The sequence below is a fragment of the Marmota monax genome, unplaced genomic scaffold (genome assembly GCF_021218885.2).
Source record: "Marmota monax isolate L192 unplaced genomic scaffold, Marmota_monax_Labrador192_F-V1.1 WCK01_AAM20220418_F8-fsc00104, whole genome shotgun sequence".
NCBI lineage: Eukaryota > Metazoa > Chordata > Mammalia > Rodentia > Sciuridae > Marmota > Marmota monax.
The window spans coordinates 4,310,883-4,320,871 of NW_026693836.1; the positions used below are offsets into that span (position 1 = coordinate 4,310,883).

Below are 9,989 nucleotides of genomic sequence, written 5' to 3' on the forward strand. Positions count from 1 at the left end.
GCCCCTACTCCAATTGGGGTGACGAGTGTACCACGCCGGCAGGCCACCGGGCCTGATCCGCCGGTCGGTTGCAGGTTTGCCTACCCTGCAGGCGCGGGCGGCAGCTCTACTCTGCCCCTACTCCAAATGGGGTGACGTGTCTGTCGTACCAGCAGGCCACTGGGCCTGTCCCGCTGGTCGGTTGCAGATCTGCCCACCTTTCGGGCACAGGTGGAGGCTCTGCTCTGCCCCTACTCCAATTGGGGTGTCGTGACTACCCCGCCTGCAGGACGCTGGGCCTGTTCCTGGCAAGGGAGGCGACTCTGCTCTGTCACTACTCCAGTTAGGGTGGTGTTTGTACCATGCCGGCAGGCTCCTGGGCCTGATCCACCGGTCTGTTGTAGGTCTGCCTACCTTGAAGGCGCGGGCGGCGGATCTGCCCTGCCCCTCCTCCCATGCCTGCGGACCCCTGGGCCTGATCTGCAGGTTGATCACTGGTCTGCTCACCCTGCGGGCACGGGTGGCGGTTCCGCTCCGCCCCCACTCCAATTGGGGTCACGTGACCACCACACCGGCAGGGCCTGATCCAGGCGTGGGAGAAGGATCTGCTCTGCCCCTACTAGAGTTGGGATGATGTGTGTACCACACTGGCAGGCCACTGGGCCTGACCCGCCAGGCTGTCACAGGTCTGTTTACCTTGCAAGCGCGAAGGGCGGCTCTGCCCTGCCCCTCCTACCACGCCCATGTACTACTGGGTCGTGGGTCTGTCCACCTGGCGGGTGTGGGTGGCGGCTCCGCTCAGCCCCCTCTCCAATTGGGGTCACGCAGTCACCACGCTGGCGAGCCGCTGGGCCTGCTCCGGGGGCTGGCGGCGGCCCGGCTCCTTCCCTCTGGCTCGAGGACAAATTGAGGAGACTCGGGTGACTGAGCCTCACCCCCCTTACCAGGAGACCAACTGCTTATGTCACCGCTGGTATTGATGAAGATCTCTCCTCCACCGCTTTCTGTTGACATCAGATCTCTGCCATGTTGGTATCCTATGCGAATGGCAGCATTTCGTTCCCCTTGCCGGGCAACCCAAGCAACGGGTGAGTCCTGACCGGCCCTCAGCAGGACCTGGACCAAGATGCAGTTTCCGCGGGCTCCTAGCCCCGGTCCAGGGAAGTTCCAGGAGCCGGAACTTGGCCGCTCCGTGCTCGGTGTAAGCTCCTATAAGTGTAAGCTCCAAGAAGCAGTCCCCGCGGGCTCAGTTCCGGGAGCCGGAATTCGGCTTCTTAGTGCTTGGTGTTTGCTCTGATAGTAGCAGGGTCCAAGAAGCAGCCTCCGCAGGCTCCGCAGCCCTGAGCCAGGGCGGTTCCGGGACGGTTCCGGGAGCCGGAACTTGGCCGCCCCGCGCTCGGTGTTCACTCCAATAAGATCAGATTTTAAGAAGCACCCAGGTGCTGAACCCTAGCAATCTGTCTGCAAGCCGCAGGCGAATTGCAGCCTGAAATTACCTGTTCTATGGTTGAATGAGCTGCGGTCAGTCAAAAACAGGTATGGTGACGTCAGTTTACCAACATGGTGGCTCTATTGTTCACTTTAAATTTTACTTTATTGTGGTCAAGATTATGTCCAATATATTAATTCTGTGGAATTTAATTAATATTTATTTTGTAGTTTGGGTAAGTTTTTGTAAATGGTTTCTATGCATTGAAAAGCATTTTCCATTCGCTTTGTGGTTGTTGCAGTTTAGATGATCAAAGTTAAGTCTGTTGCTCAAACTTTTATAGCATTGTTAATGTTCTTCTATGTTATATTGGTCTTTTAAAAAAGCCCTTTGCATGATGTGTTGGTTTTACCTTATAATGCTCAGTCTTGGGTTTCTGTATCTCAGCTCTGGGTGGTTAGGAGCTTGAAGTTATTTGCTGCAATGTGTTCCTAGTGAGGTTTTTTTTTTTTTTTTTTCCCCAATAGCAATAACATGTCTCTCTTTGATCTTATAAATCTATTTTGTATTGATATTTTTATCCCAACTGTTTTTTTTTTTTTTTTTGGTAATCTTTGTTTGCCTTTTCTGATCCTTGATTTTCAACCTCTTGATTTGATTAGACTGGATTAAAAAGGGGGAGAGTGGATGGGTATGGATTAAATGAGATGTCAAATTAGGAACCTAGCTCTGTGATTACATTAAGTGGGTGCTGATTATATTAGAGCAGAATTCAGGTGTATAGCCAGGGTGCTCCTAACCTGGGCTTTCTGTGGATGGCAGCTGCCAACAGGAAACTTTCTCTGTGTGCTGGAATATACCCACCTGGGTCCAGGTGGTCTGTGGGAAGGCAGGTATGTTCACTCAATACCACACACACACACAAATAAGCCATGATGGTGGGAGAGTATCACCTCCTGGCAGACAGTGAAAAGTATAGAACTCCCCCACACCTGAATTTTGAAGATCTGGAGAGAAACTACAGGAATAGCCGCCTCTATGACTCACCAATTTATGGTGCTGACATCAGTGGCTCCTAATTTGATGAGAACACTAAAGAGTGGAACCTGGGGCACTTGGGAACCATTCAGGACCTGTTGGAACAGGAATGTGGAGTTGTCATTGAAGGTGTCAACACGCCCTACCTGTACTTTGGCATGTGGAAGACCACTTTTGCATGGCACACGGAGGACATGGAGCTTTACAGCATCAACTACTTGCACTTTGGGGAGCCCAAAATGTGGTATGTGGTGCCCCCTGAACACGGGCAGCGCCTGGAGCGCCTGGCCAGGGACCTTTTCCCGGGCAGTTCCCAGGGCTGTGAGGCCTTCCTGAGGCACAAGGTGGCCCTCATCTCGCCCACAGTCCTCCATGAGAATGGCATTTCCTTCAACCGCGTGACTCAAGAGGCTGGTGAGTTCATGGTGACATTTCCCTATGGCTACCATGCTGGCTTCAACCCTGGCTTCAACTGTGCAGAGGCCATCAATTTCGCCACTCTGTGGTGGATTGATTATGGCAAAGTGGTGTCTCAGTGCAGCTGTGGGGAGGCCAGGGTCAGCTTCTCCATGGACCCCTTTGTGAGCATCCTACAACCTGAGTGCTATGAGCTGTGGAAATGTGGACAAGACAGGGCTGTAGTGGACAACATGGAACTCATTTTGTGGGTCAAAGAGAACTGATCACCTGGGTTCATCAGAGACTTGATCCACTTGACCCTCTCCTGGGTCTGTATGGAGACGGAGTGGGGGGATGGCTGTGGCCTAGCTTGGGACTTGTCCTTGCCCCCACTCCCTCCTCTGCCCATGTGTCCAGAAGTACCAGGTACAGAAGCCTGTCTTTGTGGCCTACAGAAGTGCTTGCTGCCCAGCCCAGAGATGCTGCTCCCAGAGTTCCCAAGAACCCCCCATCTCTGTCCCCCATGGTCATTCTTGAGTCTGTGTGGCCCAGTCCTTCTCCCATTACCTGGCAATGTGTGAGTGGTGGATGACTTTGGGAAACTTTAAACTAAGAAACTGACTCCAGACTTCACCCAAGAGGTTCCTATTGGTGGGCAAAAAGAGCATAGTTCTGGGCTCCTCAGCTCAACCCCTATCTGAGGAGGGTGGTTTGGTGCACATGCTTGCACTTCTGAGCCCTGATGGCAGCATCATAGAAGGGCTTCTGGCTGCTCCTGTGCCTCCATTTTAAAATCTTGGGGACTTCTGGATGCTTATAATCTGATGTACCCTTGCAAGTACTTGCTGTCCCTGGACAACAGCATGGGAAATCTCCCTGGCAGTGTTTGACTAACTGTTCCCAATATTCTGACCTTAGAGATTTTTCAAGGAGTGCTTATGGGAACCACACCCCAACTCTGAACCTAATTAAGGTTGTAGCAATTGATCATTTATGCCTATAGAATACTGTCCCCAAATGAGGTTTCCAGTGTCTGTGGCACCCCTTTCTGATATACTGGGGTTAAAGCTAGATGGACTTAAATCTATGAATTCTGAATTATTTGCCATCAGTCAATGGCCTGAAACTTCTGACTGTGGCTATTGGATATGCTGCCAAATGTGGCTGTGCCTCTTCCCTCAATCCTCAGAACCATAGAACTTCCCAATCAAGTGACAATTTTGGCCTAGGCCTGTCCCTAATAATAGTGACATAACAAAGTGAGGTGCACTAGCAATGAGAAAATAACAATTTGGAGCCATGAATAATCTGGCAACATTGGAATTGTATCGAGGCTGATTGAATAAAATTGTTCTTTCATTCATATCTCTCTCCACTATTATTTCTTGACTGAATTATCAATAAAGAAATATTTCATTTCCTTGGTGCAGAAACACCTGAATCCAGTATTTAGTTCTTGAATGATATTTTATAATCTTACTGGAATATCTCAAGTTAGAATTGGTGGTGGTGCATGACTGTTGTTACTGTAATTAATGTTTTTTAGGATAGTGTTTTCATATATGTATCTCCCAACTTTATCTATATCCAGAGCAGACCCTGGGACTTAGGCGTTTTGTGCTTATCAACAGTACCACATCATCTGTGGAAAGGGGTGTTCAGAATCTAAGTTTTACAATAATGGCATTTTTTTCTAGTCATGAAAAAACTTAAAAATATTTTTACAAAAAATAAATCTTCATCAAATCTAAAGGCTCACACATGGTAGGCCTAAGAAAGGGAAAATCAGTTATGGCCATGACATTGTGGTAGCTTTTCCTGTGCAGCAGGTGAGAAAGGAAGGGGCAGTTCATTTCTAGATAACTGGGTGGAGAAATGCTGGAGGTGGGGCCAATTTGAGGGGGGAGATCAGATACAGTCATAGCTAAAGTTTGATGTGGAAGGAAAATGTTAGGCAAACTTCTTGCACATATGACAAAAATATAGCATGAAAATCAGTAGCTCCTTATATAATAGAAACTTTGAAATCTGGGAACAATTTTGGACCTGTTGGAGCAGGAATATCTCTGATAGTGCACAGTACCTAGTCAAGAACTTCCAATGGAGAGTTGTCATTTGCTAAAATGGAGAATTATTATTTGCTGAATACAGCATAGATTTACCTCAGATCCCCAGACCAGTGGTTCTCAAACTTAAATGTGCATTTCAATCACATGGGGATGTATCACACTGCAGATTTCAATTATGAAATTTGAGCTGGGATCTAGGTTCTATGTGTTCAAAAAACCCACAGGTATTATCAATACTGCTGATCATAGATCATTATTTGAGTAGCAAATAATATAGAAGACTCCAGTGCAGTGGTGCATGCCTATAATGCCAGAGGCGCTGGAGGATCATGAGTTCAAATCCAACCTCAGCAAAAGCAAGGCACTAAGCAACTCAGTGAGAACCTGTCTCTAAATGAAATACAAAATAGGGCTGGGGATGTGGCTTAGTGGTCAAGTGCCCGCGAGTTCAATTCCTGGTACCCCCAACACACACCCAATAAAAAGAATGTAAAAGATTTCATTGTGATTCTCCTATGGAAATTTGACAGCCTTCATCAGTAATTCTTGAAGTGTGTTTCCCTTTCCCAGAGTCTCAGTATCATCTGGAACTTGTTAGAAAAGCCAGGCTGGGGTCGCACCTTCCAGACCTACTGAATGAGGAGCTAGGGTAGGACTCAGCACCCCAATTTAACTAGTTCTCTGGATGGTTTTGTTCTCACACGAATTTGGCAACCACTGGAATCCATAAGTTGATGGTTCTAAACCAAGTAATATAATCTCTAGAAAGGGAACCTAGGCATCAACAATGTATATATTTTAAGTTCCAATGCAAGAGAGAGAGGGAAGATGGCAGCGAATGGAGTGCATCACCCCCGTGTACCGCGTCACTGCGCGGGTGAATGACAAGTTAGAATGGCCAAAAGCTATCTTGTTAGGAACTTCCAGCAAAATTGGGGTGCACCAAAACCTAGAAGAAGGATTTCCATCGCCCGAGGATCGGTTACTGGGGCTCAACCGCGAGCGATCTGTCCGCCTGGAGATATAAACTGTTTATTCAGTGGCCCGCCCCACTGCTAGAGAATGCGGCGCGCTGGGAAAAGGCGTCCCTAGAAATAGTGAGCTAGCAACGCAGAGAAACGGTGCTGCAGATTCTGTGGGCTCCTGCCGGCTGTGCCCTCACTCTGCTCCGGGCTGAGTTCTGGGTTTGACACGGGGGAAGGAAGCGGTCCAGTTCTGTCTTCCACACCGGTCAGCCCACCAAGGAAGCCAGTGGCCACCATCTTGGAGAGCTGACATCACCATCACCAGTTTTCGACAGATCGCAGCTCATTCAGCGATAGAACAGGTCTGTGAAATTTAGACCATCTCCCATACAGCGGGGAAATCACATAAAATCTCTCCCCGGCTTTCCGGGGGCGTGATTAACAGAGTGAGCGTGAATAGAATCGTGGGGGAAAGGTAAAGGCACCTGACCCCCAACTCTTCCCTCCCACCAGCGGCGAAAACGAAACCTGTCTCGCCAGCTCTCGGAGGAGGGGCTAGTGGAGGGAATCAAAACAATAAGGTGCCAGTTCCCAAAAGCCACGCTCCACGTCCAGGAAACTTCAGGCCCAGAGTGTAGCTTGAACTGCTGAGAGGTATCACACTGGGAAAGGCCTGGCTGACAGGAGAAGCCAGGGGACTAGAAACCAGGAATAAACCTAAGCCAACAGGTTTTGAGAGACAACAGGGGGGGGGGAGGAGGGAGTGGCCTCACACGGATTGTTTCCTACAGCCAGAAGGCAAAATCTTGGCCCGGAAGGCACAGCACCACCTACTGGAAGCAAATAAAATAGAAGCCTAACAGTGTCCTTTTTTTCTTTTAATTTTTTAAAATTTTTTAATTTTAATTTTTTTTCTTTTCTATAATTATACTATAATTTTTTTAATTGTAATTTTTATTTTACTGCATTTTATTATTATTTTTTTATTATCATTTCCTTTTCTTTTCTATTCTTTTCTCTTTCTTTCCTCTCTCCCTCTCTCTTTCTTGGTTTGCTTCCTTACCTTTCCCCCATCTTTCCTCTTAAGCATGACCACCCAGATTACGTACAACTTACTAAATGTAAATAGATGAATACTATGAATTGGTCCATAGTCCGCCTAAGCCCTTAACTACCCCCAAATACTCCTGTCTATTCTTTTGTTAATATCCGCCTGCATTTGAGCAACCCCCCAAAGAAGATAACATATACTAACCTCTATATCATCAAAGTGCCCGACCTCAACATAAAATCCTAAATTCAAACTTCAATTCTATACATGCCATCAAATTCTGTAGGCCTTTAATGAAACTAATGAATTTACCTTAAATCACAATTAAATCCAACATCTCTAAACATTGTCTCCCAACACAAAGGAGAGATATTGGAACTATAAAAACCAAAACAAATTTAAAGAAGAAAACAGAAACACAGCAGATAAACAGAGTTGGAAAGTAACGTGAGCACCATGAAAAAACAAGGGAAAAAAGGATTACAAACAATGCAGGACAACTTAAATTCACAGGAGAACCTAGAGGCATCAGAAAAATTGACAGAGAAAGAACTCAAGGCATACCTAACTCAGATGGAACGGAATCTTAGAGAAGACATTAGACAGCAAGTCCAAACAATGAAAGTATACTTTGAAAACGAATTAAATAGGCAAATTCAAATGGCAAAGAATAAGCTCTACCAGGAGATAGAGATTTAAAAAAAAAAAATCAAACAGTAATCCTAGAAATGCAGGAAACCATAAACCAAATTAAAAACTCAAACGAGAATATTACAAATAGACTAGATCAAATAGAAGTCAGAACATCAGATAATGAAGACAAAGTGTATCAACTTGAAAAGAATATAGTCAACACAGAAAGGATGCTAAGAAATCACCAGCAATCTATCCAAGAGATATGGTATGTCATAAAAAAACCAAACTTGAGAGTCATCGGGTTAGAAGAAGGTATAGAGGTTCAAACCAAAGGAATGAATAATCTATTGAATGAAATAATCCTAGAAAACTTCCCAGATATGAAAGATGGAATGGATTGCCAAATCCTGGAAGCCTACAGGACCCCAAACATACAAAACCGTAATAGACAAACTCCAAGACACATAGTTATGAAGATATCCAACATACAGAACAAGGAGAGAATATTAAAAGCTACGAGAAAAAGAAGGCAGATTACATTCAGGGGTAAACCAATTAGGTTAACAGCTGATTTTTCATCACAGACGTTGAAAGCAAGAAGATCCTGGAACAACGTATTTCAAATGCTGAAAAATAATGGATTCCAACCAAGAATACTGTATCCAGCAAAATTAAGCTTCAGATTTGACAATGAAATTAAAATATTTCATGATAAACAAAAGTTAAAAGAATTCGCAGCCAGAAAACCAGCACTGCAAGGCATTTTGAGCAAAACACTACAAGAAGAGGAATTGAAAAACAGCACCCAAAACTAACATTGGGAGGTAACTCAGTAAAGGGAAGGAAAAAAAATAACCAAAAAGGAAAAACGAGCCATATTAAAATAAATAAATAAATAAGCATGACTGGAAGTACAAACAATATATCAATAGTAACTTTAAACGTTAATGGCTTAAATTCACCAATCAAGAGACAAAGGCTAGTAACCTGGATTAAAAAAAAACAAATCCAACAATACGCTGCCTTCAGGAGACCTATATGATACGAAAAGACATACACGGGTTGAAAGTGAAAGGTTGGGAAAATCATACCACTCACATGGTCCTCGGAAGCAAGCAGGAGTGGCCATACTCATATTGAATAAAATCAACTTCAAACCTAAGTTAATCAAAAGGGATAAAGAAGGACACTATATACTGTTAAAAGGAACCATTCACCAACAAGACATAACAATTATCAATATGTATGCACCAAATAACGGTGCTGAAACGTTCATAAAACAAACTCTCCTCAAGTTCAAGAGTCAAATAGACCACAACACAATAATTATCAGTGACTTCAACACACCGCTCTCTCCATTGGACAGATCCACCAGACAAAAGCTGAATAAAGAAACTATAGAACTCAATAACACAATCAATAACCTAGACTTAACCGACATATATAGAATATATCAACCATCATCAAGTGGATACATGTTCTTCTCAGCAGCACATGCATCCTTCTCAAAGATAGACCATATATTATGCCATAGGGCAACTCCTAGTAAATATAAAGGTGTGGAGATAATACCATGCATCTTATCTGATCATAATGGAATGAAACTGGAAATCAATGATAAAAGAAGGAAGGAAAAATCCTGCATTACCTGGAAAATGAACAATATGTTACTGAATGATCAATGGGTTACAGAAGACATAAAGGAGGAAATCAAAAAATTCTTAGAGATAAATGAAAATACAGACACAACATATCAGAATCTATGGGAAACAAAGAAAGCAGTTTTAAGAGGGAAATTCAGTTCCTGGAGTTCATTCCTCAATAAAGGAAAAAACCAACAAATAAATGAACTCACACTTCATCTCAAAACCCTAGAAAAGGAAGAGCAAAACAACAGCAAATGTAGTAGAAGGCAAGAAATAATTAAAATCAGAGCAGAAATCAACAAAATTGAAACAAAAAAAAAACATTGAAAAAATTGATAAAACTAAAAGTTGGTTCTTTGAAAAAATAAATAAGATCGAGAGACCCTTAGCCATGCTAACGAAGAGAAGAAGAGAGAGAACTCAAATTACCAACATACGGGATGAAAAAGGCAATATCACAATGGACACTACAGAAATACAGAAGATAATTAGAAATTATTTTGAAACCCTATATTCCAATAAAATAGAAGATAATGAAGATATCGATAAATTTGTTAAGTCATATGATTTGCCCAGATTGAGTCAGGAAGATACACACAATTTAAACAGGCCAATAACAAAGGAAGAAATAGAAGAAGCCAGAAAAAGACTACCAACCAAGAAAAGCCGTGGACCGAATGGATATACAGCAGAGTTTTACAAAACCTTCAAAGAAGAATTAATACCAATACTTTTCAAGTTATTTCAAGAAATAGAAAAAGAAGGAGATCTTCCAAA

General features: G+C 43.8%; 1 pseudogene; it reads left to right on the forward strand.

Moving 5' to 3' along the window:
• Positions 1 to 1,891: 1,891 nt before the first annotated feature.
• Positions 1,892 to 3,129, forward strand: LOC124105249 (lysine-specific demethylase 4D-like; annotated as a pseudogene).
• The last annotated feature ends 6,860 nt before the right edge of the window (positions 3,130 to 9,989 follow it).